The following is an 18027-nucleotide window of genomic DNA, read 5'->3' on the forward strand; positions in this document are numbered from 1 at the left end:
GGGAGCCCTTCTCACTACTCGACACTGGTACCTTCGTAGAGCTCCCACTAACATCCTAACTCCGATATTGATCTTCCTGAGAAATGAGCGCGCGGCCCCCCAGCTCACAGACGTCGTATGATTCTTCTGCTAGCGTAGTCTTTCTTTCCCCTTTGACCCGGAATGCGAGCACATGCGTATCCGCGCTCGCGATAACAGCAGCAAATGGACAACCCGTTAAGCATGGCTGCCCCCTTTGCGATTCGGCTCTTCTGTGTCCCTGCCGTCTTCTATGCTGTCGAATGTCTCCTCTTTTCCAAAGTTTCACGCATCCTACACACAGCATTGTCAGCTACTGCGTGACCCCAGGTAAGGAGTTGCAATAAACATATGTAGGATAAATGTGTTTAGTCTGAGTGTAAATGCAGGTTTAATACACTTAATTGTATTGTCCTTCAATGTATTGTTGTTTTTCAGATCAGTCTTGACTTTATGTGATCAACTGAAAAACGAGGTTTTAGAGTAGTAATTAGATAGGGGCTTAGCTTAGGCTCCACTCATATTTTTTGTTCTGAGTACAGTATCTGATTGGTCCGAAGTTGTGTGCTTCCACTGAACAGAGAGTTTGAATCATACATGCCAGTAAACACAATTCAGGTGGGAGACTCCCGATTTTGAGAATATCTTCCCCTGATTCTTTTTTAAAAATCTTCCTCTTTCATCTTTGCAAATGTTTCCTTGCTTGTATTGCACTTTTTGATTTGTGGCAAACCGTATACTCCATGCAGTTGGACAAAGTGGTTATGGTGGCAAGCCAATGGTATTATGTTTTGTGTATTTGTAAAGCGCACTATAACCTGCAAGGGTATCCTGACTCTGAAGAGGTGAGTGTACCTAGCCCTTCATATGGTAGGTTGGTTAATTGAAAAGACAGGTTTCAGCTTCTTGTGGAATTCAGGAAGAGAGGAGAAGATCCTGATGTGGAGTGGGAGGTCGTTCCACACTTTAGGAGCGATGTAAGAGACCACCAGTCCTCCAGACAGTTCCTGTGTATGTTTGGGAAGTGTGCAAATAGGAGTCCTGCCGAACCGAGGTGCCTGGGTGGTTGGTGGAAAGAGATGCAGCTGTTTAGTTAGTTGGTGCCTGAGTTGTGGAGTGCCTTGAATGTGTGTGTGAGTAGTTTGATTTGAGTGTGCTTGTGTATAAGGAGCCAGTGTAGCTCCCTAAGGTGGTGTTTGATGTGAATACTTCGTGGGAGGTTGAGGATGAGTCTGGCTTCTGAATGGGTTGTAGTCTTCGAGAGATTTGCTTGGTGATCCCAGTATTGAGTGTTTCCCTAGTCCAATTTGCTGGTGACTAGGAGGTGAGTGACAGTTTTTCTAGTACTGATTGGGAGACATTTGAAGAACTTCATCAGCATCTTCAGGGTGTGGAAGCAGGATGCAGTCATGACTATAGCCCTGATCTTTTTATTATGAAAAGTTAAGATAAAGGCAGTAAGTCTGACATATTTATTTGAAAAGCACATGTTAACATCAATCCATTTAATTGGGAATTGTTATTACTATGTATGAAAGCCTGCAGGGAAGATTTTTTTTTACATGAAATCTCACAGTTTGCTGCAGTAAGAAAGGAATATGCTGTTGGTCACCCCTATGTGACAAACCACGAATATTACAAATTTGCTTTGTGAGAATCCTTGTTAGGTCCTATTAGGAATGATAGTATTATGCTTCGGCAACGGTAATTGTATATTCACGTGTAATTTTATGACTGTGTTCCTGATGATTACTTTGTGAGAAAGGTTACACGCAAAACAGTAGGCATAGGATATGGTGGCAAGCTAAAGGCTTGATTGGTGGAAAAAGGTTATGTCTGATGCCATAGGTCGGATCTGCTTTAAATGAGAATTTATGACAAAGGCAGACTTAGCTTATTTATGGTGAAAAGCATTTGTTAAATTCAGCACTTGTGTATAGTATTTATGCAGTACCAAAGCAGTAATAAAGTCAGAAAACCAAACAATAAAAATCCCAACCAAATTAGAAAAATGTTAATCAAAAATTTAATAAGGGGAACCTAAGATATGTATTTTAAAAGTTTTAAGTAAAAATGGTGCCCAGCACTAAACACCAACAATAGTCTGTGGAGATGGTAGACCAGGGCCTAGGTGCAATTTGATACCAACCGCAATGGTACATGGGTCGGATACATAACAAGTGGATTGGTCCCGGCAAAGTCTGGACGTCAATACTTCTGAAAGGGTTACTCTTTTAGGTTTATGTTTCTTTTTTGTTTTATGAAAAATACAGAAACAAATTCAACACAGAAGCGAGAGAAGTTATGCAATATAGCATCCTCCTGTCTTAGGGAAGGCATATGAAATCGACAATACCAACATTCCCTAACTCCCACCTCCCACCCTCCCCCGAGGGTTACTGTTTGAAAAAAGCTTTGAAATGTCTCCGAAGTCCCAGTGTAGAAAGGGACTCTGCCACTTTTTGTAGAGAAATGTCCTCCCCGAGAGGGCCACAGCTGAAATTGTAGCCGCAGCCATAGAACTGAGCCGCAGATACGTGAAGCAGGTTGGCCCTACTGAAACTTTGGAGATTTCTTCCTGGAAGTTTTGAGCAGGACAACACTGACATTCAATCCGATGCCAAGGAAATGCCATTCAAATACTTTATGCGGCAGGCTCTCCTCAAGCTCTGGAAAGAAACTTTTCAAACTTTCTTCAGGTGCCACACAACCACTCAGGCAGAGACAAACAACAAAGTCCATTAAAAGTCCAGTTCCTACTAGTAAGCTGGCCATCTTTGCAAAAAGGCCTTTTCCAGCTTGTGTGACTCAGCAGCCATACAGGAAGTTTACCTGTTGTAAGGATCATGTCTTCCAGTGCAGAAACGTTTTTAGGTAGAACTGAGCCTGGGCAGCACATGCGCTGCTCTGCGTGGCATGTTTTATTTGAGTATAGATTTGAAGCTCCGCCCACTCTCTGCCGATATTTGTCATTGGCTTGTGTCGTTGTCCTTCCTAAATGCTGGCTTCTGATTAGTTAATAGGCGTGTTAGTCCGTCCTTAGTACCACATTGTTTTCATTTGTAACCTCCCATGTAGACTGGCCATTTTACTTTGTTTGTTACACTGTACGTTTTATTTAGTCTGTAAGCACTTTTTTCTGTAATGAGTTTCACCTATTGCAGGCATGATTTCACTTTCCAAGCAGCCCGAGACAATGGCGGCCGCTTCTTTGAAGTGAAATAGGTCTCTCATTTACAAGAGTTTGCGCTATTGGCATTGTAAATGACAATGCCTTTTATTCATGTGTTAATTATCAAAACAGATAAATAAAAGGCATTGTCATTTACAATGCCAATAGTTTAAACTCTCACAAATGCGAGACCTATTGCATTGCAAATGCTTGTCATTTTAGTTTGAAGACGTGTTATTGAACATGTAATAAGTGATGAATTTCTAACTCAACAAATACAGGTTTCTGACATGTACTGTTATTCTGGAAATGTATAATGAATATGTCTGATAAACAAGATCAAGCAAAGCGCATTCAGTGATAATTCAGTGAATATTTAGTTTTAAAATTATTCCAGGAATGTCATAAATCTTATGACTGTTTCCCTCTATAATTCTATTATTTTATCTATTTTAGTCAATTACTTTTAGGATTCATTCTTTTAGTTTTAGGTTCCTAAACACAGGGCCTGATTCACAAAAGTAATCTTGAATGAAAAGGATCTTATCTTGCGCAGACTTAGCCCCAAGGGCGTCAAGGCGCCTAAATCAAATATATCAGCTACGCCCCCTACAGTAACACTCAGCAGCATGCTCTCATTGGTAGGCCCTCTTAAAGAGACAGGTTTTAAGAGCTTTTTTAAATAGCTCAATTGTGGGAAGGGTTTTTATATCAAGAGGGATAGAATTCCAAAGCTGAGGGGCAACCACGGAAAACGCTCTGGCTCCCCATCTGGCTAGTTTGAAACGCGGAACAACCAGTTGACAGAGTCCCGCAGACCGAAGGCCTCTTGTAGGGACGTAGCGCGTAAGGAGAGAGCCAATGGCACTGGAGGAACCTTCCGTAACAGCTCTGTAGGCTAAGCACAGAATTTTAAAAGAGATTCTGTACTGCACCGGTAGCCAGTGGAGTTCTTTCCTAGCTGCAGTGGCAGAGGAGGTTTTAGGAAGGGCCAAGACAAAACGAGCTGCAGCGTTCTGCACAACCTGCAATCGATGCAAAAGGCTTTTATTGACTTCCGTATAAAGGGAATTGCAATAATCCAATCTCGATCCTACCAAGGCAACTGCAACCTGCTTACGAGCCTGAAGGGAAAGATACCCACGGATTTTATTGAGTATCCTAATCACACCCCAGCAAGTGGCCACGGTCCTGTTGACTTGGAGGGAAAGGGAAAGCGAGGTGTCGAAAATTACGCCAAGGTTTCTGGCAGATTGGGAGGGGGTGGGGCAGATGCCAAGAGAAGATGGCCACCACTCACTTGACCAAACATCTTGGTCCTTCCCAAAAATCAACACCTCCGTCTTTTCGCCGTTCAGTTTCAGGGAATTTATAGTCATCCAGTCTGCCACATACTGCATGCATACCCTGAAACAGGCGGCGGATGTCCTAACAGAAGAGTGAGTCAGTGACACCATGATCTGAGTGTCATCTGCATAGGATACCACCTCCATCCCCTGCGATCTTACTAGTCTTGCCAAGGGAGCCACATAGATGTTGAATAGGGTCGGACTTAAAGCCGACCCTTGTGGCACCCCACACTGCAATGACTTGGCAGGGGAGAGGTGGTTCCCCAGCATCACTCTCTGCTCCCTGTCCAACAGAAAAGAGTTGAGGAGACTCAAGGCCGTTCCCCTGACACCAACTTCCCTAAGCCGAGATGTCAGAATGGCCGGGGAGAGGGTGTCGAACGCGGCCGTGAGGTCCAACAAAACCAGGACCGTGGTTTGACCTGAGTCCACTTTAAGTCGGATGTTATTGACCACACAAGTGAGAGCGGACTCAGTGCTGTGGTGCTTTCTGAAGCCATGTTGCGTGTTGTCAAGGTATTTGGATGATTCAAGGAAGGAGGACAGATGAAAATTCAGATGCGCCTCAAGCATCTTGGCAGGGGCAGGGAGGAGGGAGATAGGCCTAAAGTTCTTCAATAAGGCCGGATCTAGGGACGGCTTCTTGAGGAGCGGTTTTACAATCGCCTTCTTCCACACAGCAGGGAAGGAACCCTGAGTAATAGCCATGTTCATTACCTCAAGCATAGGAGGAAGAAGGCTATTCCTACACTCTTTAAGTTTTTTCAGAGGTAGGGGGTCCAGAGGGGAAGCAGATTTAGTCCTGTCAAGCAACAGGTTCAGTCCTTCCAGGGATAAAGATGGAAAATCCATAAGAAAGGAGGAGGGAACTGTACCTAAGGAATCAAGACTAGAAATAGCAGAACATACGCTTTGATCCAGGTCATGACAGTGAGCTTCCAAGGATAAGTGAATGCCAAGAATTTTATTGTGGAAGAAGTCAGAGATATTGTCGCAGAGTTCTTGCGAACTGACTACGCGGTCTGGGAGTTGCAGGGAGCATAAGGTGTCAGCAATTTTAAAAAGCTCCCTGGAGGAGGAGAGTGAGCTGGTAAGGTTGGAAAAATAGTCCTGCTTCACTATCACTACACTCCGTTTATACTCCCGCAGTGCGGACTTGTGAGCCTCCCGATCATTGGCGTCCCAAGATTTCCTCCAATTTCTCTCACTACTCCTACATCTCTGCCTCATGAGACGCAGCTGATCAGTAAACCAAGGTGCTGTAGGCTTTCGACGTGCGACATAGCGCAGAGAAGGAGGAGCAAGTTGTTCCACTGCCCTAGATATAGAATCCGTCAGGTGTTGAGCTGCCACCGCTACGTCTTTAGATGATAGAGATTCGGGAGTGGAGACAAGCGGGATAAGGGCCTCATCCGATATCGTCCTGAGGTTTCTCCTAAGGATAAATGGGGAAGTTCCCACATTAATAATCCCTAGGGCAGGAAGGGAAAGTTCTAATGGCACGGCACAGTCTTATACAAAATCCTAACTTTACGACTTTCGGTATTCACAAAAGGAATCCTAAGTATACTACTCCTAAATGCCTTTTGTAAAGTTAGGATTTTTCTCAGTTTAGGAGTGGTAAAGTTAGGGATCCTAACTTTACTACTCTTAAATGCATTTTGTAAAGTTAGGATTTTTTCCGTTCAGGAGTGGTAACGTTAGGTATCCTAACTTTACTACTCCTAAATGCTTTTTGTGAATACCAAAAGTCGTAAAGTTAGGATTTTGTTTCAGATTACTTTTGTGAATGAGGCCCATACATGACAGGTTCCATTTAAGCTATAGTCTACATTTTAGTTAGTCTTTCCAGCCCCAAATCTATCCTAGGTAATGGTGGATACCATCAATAACAATGGAAGGCGACATTTTTCCTCAAATTATGCAGAATAATCAACATGTCTGCCTATGCACAGATGTCGCCTGTGCCTATCTTTCCAAGAACTGGGAAAGTTTTGTCATTTAGATGCAGATATCAACAAAACACCCACTGCCACATCAATCTAGGACAGGTTCCTTTTTCAGGGTCATTTAACATCTATAGCTAAAATAATGTAATCTGAATTGATGTCCTCTGACCTTATATATACAGAAACGTCTGGGATGCATACCTTGACGCACATAATCTGTCAGACATTCCTCAATATATGTCAGAAATTCCAATCTCTGATAAGATTCAGTATATATGGACTGTCACTTGACCACTTGGGAGAGAAACTTCACCAAGGCCACAGATACAGATCTCAGATGAGCACAGCACCAGCACAGCACCAGATTCCATCCTGAACAAAAGAACCTAAAGCAAGATTTCCCGTAGTTCTGTGAAGCTTTCAATTCAGCCTTCATGAACTGGTGCCAGGATCGTGTTCTCTTCAGGGGCAGTTGCTGTTCTAGGGCGTTGGGGCCACGCCCCTCTACCTTTCAAAGTTATAGTGCATTGCCTCGGTCTTGCTATGCTAAAACTATCTGGCTGTCCATCCCTGGTACGGAGCATGAGCAGGGTCAGGCAATGACAGGCAGCCCAGTGTGAATGTCTTGGCTTACCTTTCGCAGCCTGTGGATAATATAGCAGAGGGGGCTGCATCAAGGACGAGAATGTTGTTGAAGGTATATTGTGTTACAGGGCGATGGATTCTGACGCCCTGCATGACGATGTCATCGCCACAGGTTTTGTTCCAGTTTAAACTCCCGTTTAACAGTCCGGCTTCAATGTTTACTTTAAGACAGAGCCTGGTCAGGAACTTATTGCCTTTGCACTGATGGAGCCAATGGAGAGGGTATGTCATTGATTTAAATGAATGTATTTAACATAGTCAAAACATTTGTTAAGATGAATTGTCCATTATTCAGCACACGCACTCCATGCAGAGTGCAGAATGTCGATTTACAAGATGAGCGTTAGCTCCTCTGAAGCAACAATGTATATAGACTAGAGGTTCATATTTTTACAGTGAGGTATCTTAATTTAATATACTGGATTTCACCTTAGATTCCCTTATCTTGCAGTTTTTAACTTTCTTCCACGGGGCATGACTCATTATACTGTGCCTGCCTTTTTTTTTTTTATCTTACTTAAACATTTACAGCCAGATTCATCAAGCCCAAAACGGCTCGCAAAGGGCCAGATTCTGAGAATCTGGCCCTTTGTGAGCGCTATTTTTGCATTTGGGATTCATCATCCCAAATGCAAAAATCGCATTTTTAGAAATCGCTAAATTGCGAATAATTGCATTTAGGGAATCTCAATTTGAGATTCCTTAAATGCAATTCATGAACCATTTTAAATTTGCGAATTCGCAATCTGGGGCCGTAATTTACCGGGAAGTCTGACTAGGTGATAAATAGCGAAAACTTAGAAAAATGCACTTTAGTGCATTTTTCTAAGTGGTATGTTATACACACACATGTCCTTTGGACATGTGTGTGCGCAACACCAGTGTACATTACCATTTCAGGGGTGCTACAGGGTGTCCTTTGGACACCCTGGAACCCTTGAAATCGCTTCCTTATTTGCGATTTGCTAATTGCAAATAAGGAATGACTCCCCATTCATTCCTAAGGGCCTTTAGGCCCATAGGAATGAATGGGAAAGCCATTCCTTATTTGCGATTCGCAATTAGCGAATCGCAATTAATGAAGCAGTAGAAATCGCAAAAAAGATTGCGATTTCTACATGAATCCCGTTTTGCGAGTCTTTAATAGCGATTCCTTAAAAATCGCTATTAAGGACTCGCAAAACATTACAATGATGAATCTGGGGGATAGTGCCCTACCCTTGGCCATTTAGCGAGCAGTGTTTGTATGATGTCATTACCTTTAACTTAGAGTACAACCCTCTTCTCCATTACATTTGTCAAACTGTACCTGTGAGTGTATGTGTGCTTTAAGTTTGCTTACATGCATATAGGCCATGAACATGCCTGTGTAACTGAGTTATTTTTCACGCTGCTGCTTAACCTCTTCAGCGCGACCGCAATTCCCCCTCCGGTGCTGGGCCCTAATAAAAACGGGCGTGGTCATGACGGAACGGTTCCGTCATGAGCACAGCTCAACCGTAGCTCATGACGGAACCGTTCCGTCATGAGCATCGAAGGGGTTAAACCATAGTCAAAGTCCCCACATACTGCTGGACACTGGTGAAAACTACAAGGACACTAGGGTGCCACGAGCAGCACCTGGGTCTTGCCAATAAATATCCCCGTTCCGTATGTATGCAACAATCCCTTTATTTAAGACAAGAGTTTCTGTTGCTTGAGTATGCAGTGCAAAATATTATTTTCTGTAATCGTTTGTTTGCCACATCCTCCAGTACCAAGTCATGCTCAAACACTGTTGGCTTGTACTGTTAGAATGATCTGTCTACTGTTTAAATTTAAACAAAGGCACTTGCTACACTTTAAAAGGTGCACATTTTACATAGGAATTCTAGGGACACTATGGCATTATTGGCAGATCCTTTTTATTGCACTAAACACTATATATATATGTTTATCTTCTTTAGTCTTTAATTCTCTATCAAAGTTATTGTGCATATTAACCCTTTGAGATTCTGACCTACCAACTGCTGTTCAGAAACACAGCAGCAGGTGGTGCATAACTCACTGAGCAATCTCTTAGATTTTGAGCCCATTGATTCTCATCCTGGTGGAGGAAATGGAATTAATTAAAAAACTATTTAGGCACCAATTAGACAAAATTTTGACCCCTAAGAACACGGGTCATCATTTATTTCAGCTTGATTATTTGTGTTTCAAGCAAAGTATTACAGAAAGGCAGTTTCATAGCACCAATTAATCAGAGGATTGCTCCTTATGTCTACCAGGTGGGAGCAGTTTATTCACTCATTTTATTATTTCCATTGTTTATTACTTCAAATGTAGAGCTACAAGGAGCACGATGCCAAGTAAATAGGACAGGATAATCTATTTATTACTTTAGTGGGTCAATTTCAGATGTCCCTAAGAACTCCAACTACTAGACACACAACCGGCTCCAGTCCCCAACATCTGATAATAAAGATGAGGGTACACTAGTCAAACAGCTCGACAATATGGAGATATAGCACAAAACAAAATGTATAAAGAAATTATTCTTTGCAAAGTCATGCATACACTGTCTGTGACATGCATATGTAAATTTATGTAGATTTTAAAGTATGCATCAATTTAGGCATGGAAGTATGTGCATATGCATGCCATTCTGTGTACATGTAAAAACGTGCATTTTGCTATGCAAACATGTACATACCCTTTATACATCCAAGTGCAAATGTATTTATACACACATAAATGTATTCCTACAGGTATCTATAGATGTGCATGGGTTTATTGAAACATCATGCATACATCAGAATTGATTCATAGTACAAACTAAACACTTCTGCTGTAGTTAGCAGAGACCATGCAATGAATCCTTGTCTATTGCTTGAATCTTTTTTGAAAAATACACCATTTTACCCTTTGTTTTTACAAAAGATCTTTGGGTTTGTATCCAGCAAGCACTCCTTGATCAGGTTGAGCTAACACTGACATGCTGCACTTTTGATGGATACTTTATGCCCCACCACTTTCAAATTTCACCAGCCACTATTGGTTCTCTTGTAGACACCGTTTCCTAGCTCTTGGCCTTGTGCTTGAAATAAATGACAGGCTATTCCAAAGTACCTGCACCTCTTCCGAAACCTAGGTTTATTATTTATGAATCTGCTAGAACTAGCACTGCGCTTAGAGATAGCACAGTGAGGGTTTATGGGCTATAAATTGTGATGTTATGATTTTTCCATGTTTTTACTGTTATTGAAAAGCTTAGCTGCTTTTTGTTATCTCCTGTGATGTTACCAATATTATGTGCATTCGATCCCAGCATTTTAAATAACAATTTTAAAATAACTATGTTGAAATACATATTCTGTTTCTAGTAATATTGAGTGTGTAAACCATTAACAAACAATCCTTTGGATTACCACGGCTTCCTGTTAGTAACCCAAAGCATTGACATCACCTCATTTATATATTGGGTGGGGTTCTGCAGAGCTACAATAACTTGTTTTTCACATTCAGCGCTGATGCACTGGACTAAGTTCAGTCGTGTCACCCGTGGATGTGAAACAAACCGTGCAGAATGAGTGAGAGATTCTGTTTACAAGACAAGCTAACTGACCCTCGGAGGCCACTTCTTTGTCCTGGATACAATGGGTAACAGGTCCAGTTCGTTAGGGCTCCTCTCAGGTCACAGACAGCAAGTCCAGTGCTCCTCTATTGTTTTGCAGGTCCAGAAAGGTTTCTGAGGATTGGACCTTGCAGTGCAACATATGTGCCTGGCACTAGCTGGTCGGTGGGGGTGATTCCTAGGCACTCCCCAACCAACTAGGTAAAAGTTACCAATGGCATCCCTAACCACTTTTTCAGTAGTTCCTGTTTGCCCTACTGTAAACAATCTCACAGTGCCCCTCACTCTCAAAATCCATGATAGGAAACTTACTCTGCTCTTGTGTAAAGCCTGTATGCCTACCCTGAGGTGTGGCAAGTTTAATGATCAATTCCTTCCTCTGTGGTCACTCAAAACCAGTTCTGTATGTAGACTGTGTTTGTGCCAGCCTGACAAGGGAGACAAAAGCGCTGGGACCTTTCCAGGTGTCACCTAAAATGTACTTGTAACAGGCCCCTTTGAAGTCAATTAAGTTCCTGGGCCCACTCCAACTGGTCTTCCTGCAAGAGAAAGAAAAACTCTTCCCCACTGCCAGGCCATTGTCCCCGCTCTGGGAGCAGTTTTCACACCTCTTTCCAGACAAGTAAAGGCTGGGCAGTGGCTGGAGAGCTAATGCACCTTCCAGCAGGGTAAAGGTAACTTCTTAAAAGTTACATTTCCAATAAATTAAATAAACATCTGCCTACACCATTTAATTGGATTGGAAATGAATGCAAAAATAACTCTATGCCGGGGTGCCGCTCACAGCGTTCTACTTTGGCCGTTTGCTACGACCCTGTTTGGAGGTGTTTAGCGATTTTTGGAGGACTCTTGGACAGAACCTTGTCTGGAATTCACGGTCCCTGCTCCACGGGTGACGTTTTGGGTGACTGCTGCCTGCTGTTGTAATCACCGGGATACTGCGAGGACCAGCAGGCTACACTTCTTCACAGCTGGTGCCTCTTCCCCCGGTGTCCACGCCCCCTGCCAGGTGCCGTTATTAACCTTTCGCGTCCCCCGCTCTGCGGGAGCCGCTCACAGCGTTCTACTTCGGCCGTTTGCTACGACCCTGTTTGGAGGTGTTTAGCGATTTTTGGAGGACTCTTGGACAGAACCTTGCCTGGAATTCACGGTCCCTGCTCCACGGGTGACGTTTTGGGTGACTGCTGCCTGCTGTTGTAATCACCCGGGGACTGCGAGGACCAGCAGGCTACACTTCTTCGCAGCTGGTGCCTCTTCCCCCGGTGTCCACGCCATTAAAATTGTTATCAATCTCCCGCGACGCGGGACGCGCGCGTGTGGGCGCCGGGCGAAGCCCGGGCCAAGGGCGGGCCCGTTTTAGCCCATTATAGACCGTGCAAGACCGGTCCGGGCCCCCCCTCTAACTCCTCCGGCGGTATGAACTATCTATGAACTGTATGTATCCTCCACTTCCTTTTTAATAGTTTTAATTATATTTATAAAATTTGGATTTGGGACTGTACATTGTCTTTACACCATGTCTACACGAGGAAGTAGGAGCAAAACTGCTGCAGGAGGTGATCAGTTAATAGGCCCATTAGATAACTTTATCATTAGGGCAAATTCTTTCATTAATCAAGGCATCTCTGATCTAGAACGTAGAGTGTCTCAAGACCTAGCTCGGGCAAAAGGATCTTCCATGGGCCATTTTGGGACCGCTAGAACACCTGAGCAGGTTAGGAAGTCTGGCCCGATAGAAGCTCGTGCTGATATACACAGCCTACCAAATGTGGTGGACTTATCAGCATCACAACTTCTATCCAACTCACAATTAAGTCTGGAACTGGAAAGGACTCCAGACTTGGCTGTGATTACTACACCAGAAGAAACGAGACAGTTGAGGGGAAGGAGGGAGGGTGCAGTACGAAAAAAAGGGAAAAACGAAAAATTGCAAAGGTTAACGAGACACGCGAGTTACCCAAAAATCAGGGGGAGAACCCAAACCAAATCGCACATAGAGTGCAGAACAATAGGCATACTGAGCCCCCAAACCCTGTGTCAAACGAGATCCTGGGACACGGAAGTATTGAGATATTGGCTAACACGGTAGGGGGAAGCAATGACAACGAGGTTGACAGTCAACTTTTAATAACAATTGGAGAGTTACTTAAATCCTATCTTTCCCCGATAGAAATCAGACTACAGCATGTTGAAAAGCAGTTAGTCGATCTGATTGCTCTCTCAAAAAATTCACTAAATCAGGGAGTACCAAAGACTAGGGTTAACAAACCAATTATTAATAAACCAGTAGGCCCACAAGTAAAAAAAACGGTTACTGCAGGCGTAAATGTAACACTGAAAACCCCCACAGTAACAGAGAAGAAAAGTGTAGAAAAGCCTAAGGAATTTACTCCGCAGACCAGGCAAGATAAAAATACACTCAAGGCCCCCGCTCTAAATTCTAATAGGGACTGGAACAGGGGAGCCTCAGATGGTAGATTAGCTGTTAACCTCCCCCCAGAGGCCAGCCCTTTCGTGGTGGTGCTGACTGGCGTCCCGGAGTTGGTGGACCCCGTAGAGGAACCTAGCTGGTCATTAAAGAATAAGGTCCAACATTGGCTCAATATGAACCGACCACTTCCATCCTATTGGTCGAGCAAGATCCTAATGGTACGCAGGGTTCCTTGGGTGGGGCACAGAAGGAAAACAATCCAGGGTGACTGTGTTTTGATTAATTTTGAGGATCCACGTACGGTGGATCATATTTGCTCATGGGGAACCCCAGATAATAAGGAAGGCATAGAAAATAAAACGACTCTCTTTTTTCTACCCGCCCAGGAATCGTTTTGGCCCAGTCTATGAAGGGAACTGGCATAGGGCGGGCCATCGAGACCAGGGAGGAGACTGGGAGGAGTGGGGAGGTAATTTTAATTTTATCAGAAATCCTTCCAGGGACATAGCCTATAGGGACAGTTGGAGAGGAATTCCGACGACAAATAGGTATAGCTGTCTGGAGATGGTTGACTGACCATCACCGACAAAGGGGTCCTCGATTGTTAGTCAGGAGCACGTTGACTGTACCCCCTTAGTGGACAGCCCCTCGATCAACGACTCAAAATCACTAAAAGTTATCTTCTGGAACATTGCGGGCCTTCGCCCCAAGGTTGAAGATGGAAGTGCCCTGAACTTTCTGCAGAATCATAATTTAATCTGCCTTCAGGAGACATGGTCTACCACCGAACTTCATCTGATAGGATATAAAACCTATTTCTCCTCAGCATTAGCAGGAATTATGGGCAGGCCCAAAGGAGGATTGTCTATCTTTATAGCCAACACAATACAAGGACTGAAAGTAACTGTAGTGCAGCTGGATGTAAATTACCAGCTGCTCTGCCTTTCCTTTAGCAACAAAGAGATTATCCTTCTGCTTAATTTCTATAATAATCTCTCGGAAGGACAGGTCTTGAAGGTCCTACTTAACCTGCGAGATAAGCTCTCTCAGATGATACAGGATCTTGGAGATAGAGCTAGTGTAAGCATCCTATGGGGGGGGATTTTAATCTGCATCCCTGCTCACGCAGTAGTAGTAACATCTGCGGGATGGTGCATGAAAATGACAGCCCCATTGTTCATTTTAACCATTCTAGCATGGGGTCGAACTTGAATGAAGTTCTCTCAGCTTTAGGTCTCATGATAGCTAATAAAGTGGATTCGAGTTCAGATCAGCTCGAACTAACATTTTTGGGGAGGGGTCATGAAACAACAGTCGATTATGTCCTACTATCGAACGTTTTAGAGTCATGAGTTTTGATCTGCTAGTCAACACATTAAGTGATCATTCCGCCCTCAGCTTAGAATTTCTTTTAATACATTCTCAGTCTTCCTCACAGACCATACTAAGTGCACTAAGTCAGAACAACTTGCATCTAGATAGGACCAATGGATACTCCCTAAGATGGGAGAAGGTAGACCCTGGGGAAACCACCAAAAAGTTGATAAGAGCAGCCTATCCATCCATCCGTAGATGCCTAGACCTAGCAGCTTCAGGGGAGGAAGTTTTATGTAATTTTGCGGAAATTCTATTAAAAATAAATGAATTACCGGCAGTAAAGAACCAAAGAGATCGACCCAGGAAAGTAGGGTGGTTTAATCATAGCTGTACGGCAGCTCACACAAAACTAGCATTGAACAAATCAATAGAGACCAACAGGCAATTAGTAAGCTTAGAAAGGATTACAATATTGCATGCAAGAAGAGGAAGGGTGAATTAAAACAAGCCCTTTGGGGCCAACTTCACAAAAGCTCCATAGATAAAAACAGTGAGGCTTGCTGGAGAGTGGTAAAATCCCCCTTTCTAGTAGATGAAAAAAATCTCCCTAGAATAGAAGTAGCTATCGAAGAATCAGTTTGGGTGGCTCATTTTTCTAAAATATTCCAGAAAGACTCCTCACTAACAGGGATTGATGTGGCCCCAACCGATAGCCCCTCTGCGGTTTCATACCCTATCCCGTTAGAATTTGACATCTCTGAGGTGCTTCAGGCTCTAAATGCTAGTAAAAACGGAAAAGCCCCGGGACCTAATGGGGTCCCTGTAGATCTATCTAATATAACACAGATCTGTGGGCTCGATGCTGACTAGGGTGTTTAAGGCAGTAATGGAGAATTGGACCAAATCCATCATGGGTCCTATATTTAAAAATAGAGACCGGCAGGAGGTATCCTGCTATCGCCCGCTCTCACTGCTGGATTCGCTGGGCAAGGTAGTGGGTAGAGTCGTGCTTGAGCATCTTCAGCAGTGGGCCGACGATGGTGGGGTCCTCTCGGACCTTCAATTTGGGTTTCGGGAGGGCTTTGGCACAACAGAACAAGCCCTGAGCAAATCAATGTTGCTGAGTAAATATGTCCACGCAAAGCAGGGCAAGTTAAACATGGTGTATGTTGATTTGTCCGCTGCTTTTGATTGCGTCTGTCATGTAAAGCTCTGGTCTGTCCTGTCACAAATGGGTGTTGATGCTCCTCTCGTAGATTTTTTAAGAGAGCTATACTCGAGAGCCTCTGCGAGAGTACGATTTGGTGTAAAAGGCGAATTATCCGCGTCGTTTGGAGTAGAGCGTGGAGTCCGTCAAGGATGTGTCCGGGCCCCCTTTCTGTTTTCTCTGTATACAAATGGTTTGGAGGTGGAGATGCTGAGGGGGGCCAGGATCTACCGCAAGTAAGGAAACGCCCGATTCCCGCTCTGCTCTATGCGGACGACGCCGTGATACTGGCCCGCACCCTGCGTGAACTACAGAAGGCCCTGGACAGGTATGCAGACTTCATGGGGAGCTTAGATTTACATATAAATATAAAAAAGACTTACGTAATGGTAGCAGGCACAGGGAAAAAAGGGGCTAAATACATATTCCTCAGTAAACAAAAACTCGAAACTACGGCCCAGTATCCCTATCTAGGCATCATAATTGATGATAAATTAAACTGGAAAGCTGCAGTTGAGGCAAGAAAACATCTTTTTATGAGAGCCATTATAGCTCTCATAAACTTTTCTCAAAAGCTGGGCAAAAGGTCTCCTGTAGAATTGTTAAAAATCTATAACGCTAAATGTCAGGCAATAGCCCTGTACGGGGCGCGTGTGTGGGGGCATGCCAACACCAGCCCCTTGCAAGTGGCAGAGAACTCATTTTTGAGATTCCTACTAGCGGCACCCAAATCTGTCTCCACGTTCGCATGCCATATGGAACTGGGGGTTCGGAAAATTGGTGGACCTGATAAGAATCCAACCACTTTTACTTTGGCGACGTATTTGGTTATCAGAAAAAAACTTACAGATTAAGCAAATCATGGCAGATTGTATGTCCTTGGACCACTCATTGAAAAATAGCTGGCTTTCGTATGTGAGAAAGTTTCTGATTGACTTAGGCCTAGGGACATATTACACTACCCCTGAGATGATCCGAGAAATATCGAGGAAGGATTTGAAAGTAAGGGCATTGGGACATTTAGAAGAATTAAGAATTGCTAATGAAGCAAAGAAAGCCTCTGTTCAACATCCAGTTGCGGTCCAGACCACCTTGTCAATCCAGCCATATCTAACACACGATCTTAAGGTATTTGAACGTCTTCTTTTGACAAGATTTAGGCTAAACATCTTTCACTGATTAGTTGCTTTCCCAGTGAAAAATAGCTGGGATCCAATTCTGATACCCTGCCCTTGCGATGAAATCTCAGAGCAGACAACTATACATACTGTCTTATTCTGTAAGTTTTATCACGGCCATCGTAAGCTATGGTTGATACCCTTGCTGAAATTGTGGGGTATCAGACAATGCCGTCGAGCCATGTTGCAATTACAGTTTTTAGATTCTGAATGTACTTGTAACCTCATCGCCAATTTTCTGAAATGTATTTTTAAACATAGAACAAACTTATGATAAGTTTGATATTTGTGTAATGGTTGAATTTTAGAATCCTTATGTATTAGATAAACACAGTTTAGGGACCCCTAATGATATCATGGATAACTGTGTTCAAATGAATTGTAATGAATTTTCTTTTTAATGGTGTGTAAAATATGTTTTGTATCTGTGACGCTGCTTTTATGGTTTTCTGTTTTGTAAAACCGAATAAAGAAAATTTATTATTATTATAACTCTGTAAATTGAATCTGTAGGTGCTACAGGAAAACGTTACGTATTAAAGTGTATAATCTATACTTTGCCTTTTCCAATGTGGCAGCTACAGCCTAATCAGTGACAGTGTTATTTTGGGCCTCGTGAGGGGGTGGATATGCCATTACTAATGTCACAGATGTTTCATATTATGCACTACAATGTGGCAGATAGAGGTGACATATTTAATATCTAAAATCTGGTTTGCTTATCTGTCAAAAGGGTGATTTTTACAGGTCTATCCAGCAGGGTTTAAACTACAGCTGTTCCACAACATCCAGAATACCGGAATTAGAAACCTAATCATAGGAAGAACAGGAATTCCACTGAACATGTGTGAAAAACCCTCTTTTCAGAAAAAAATTGTTTTTCTAGAGTCCCCTCACCCACCAGGGTTATCCATAGGTGGCATGCTTCATCATTGCTGCGGATTGAGGCATGCTGCGACTTGCGAAACTACGTAGGAGCACATAGTTTTTGGAAAATATGTGTAGTGTAGTGATGTGGAATGGGAAAAGTAGGTTAAAAATACTTAGCTAGTGAACTAATATTTTATTCCTGCTCCTAGTCGGTATGTTTTAAAATCAGGGGTTCATACTAGAGAAAGACCTAACTGTAATAAGTATGGTGTCCCTAG

General features: G+C 43.2%; 1 protein-coding gene across 1 annotated transcript in view; it reads left to right on the top strand.

Annotated features, from left to right (window-relative positions):
• Window positions 1-201: 201 nt before the first annotated feature.
• TSSK4 (testis specific serine kinase 4) overlaps window positions 202-18027 on the top strand; it is a 425259-nt gene continuing 407433 nt past the window's right edge. Inside the window, exon 1 of the mRNA XM_078641355.1 lies at window positions 202-348. The gene's annotated coding sequence lies outside the window, so the exon portion shown is untranslated. The remainder of the gene's footprint in view (window positions 349-18027) is intronic.

Source organism: Lissotriton helveticus, chromosome 5_1 (assembly GCF_964261635.1).
Source record: "Lissotriton helveticus chromosome 5_1, aLisHel1.1, whole genome shotgun sequence".
NCBI lineage: Eukaryota > Metazoa > Chordata > Amphibia > Caudata > Salamandridae > Lissotriton > Lissotriton helveticus.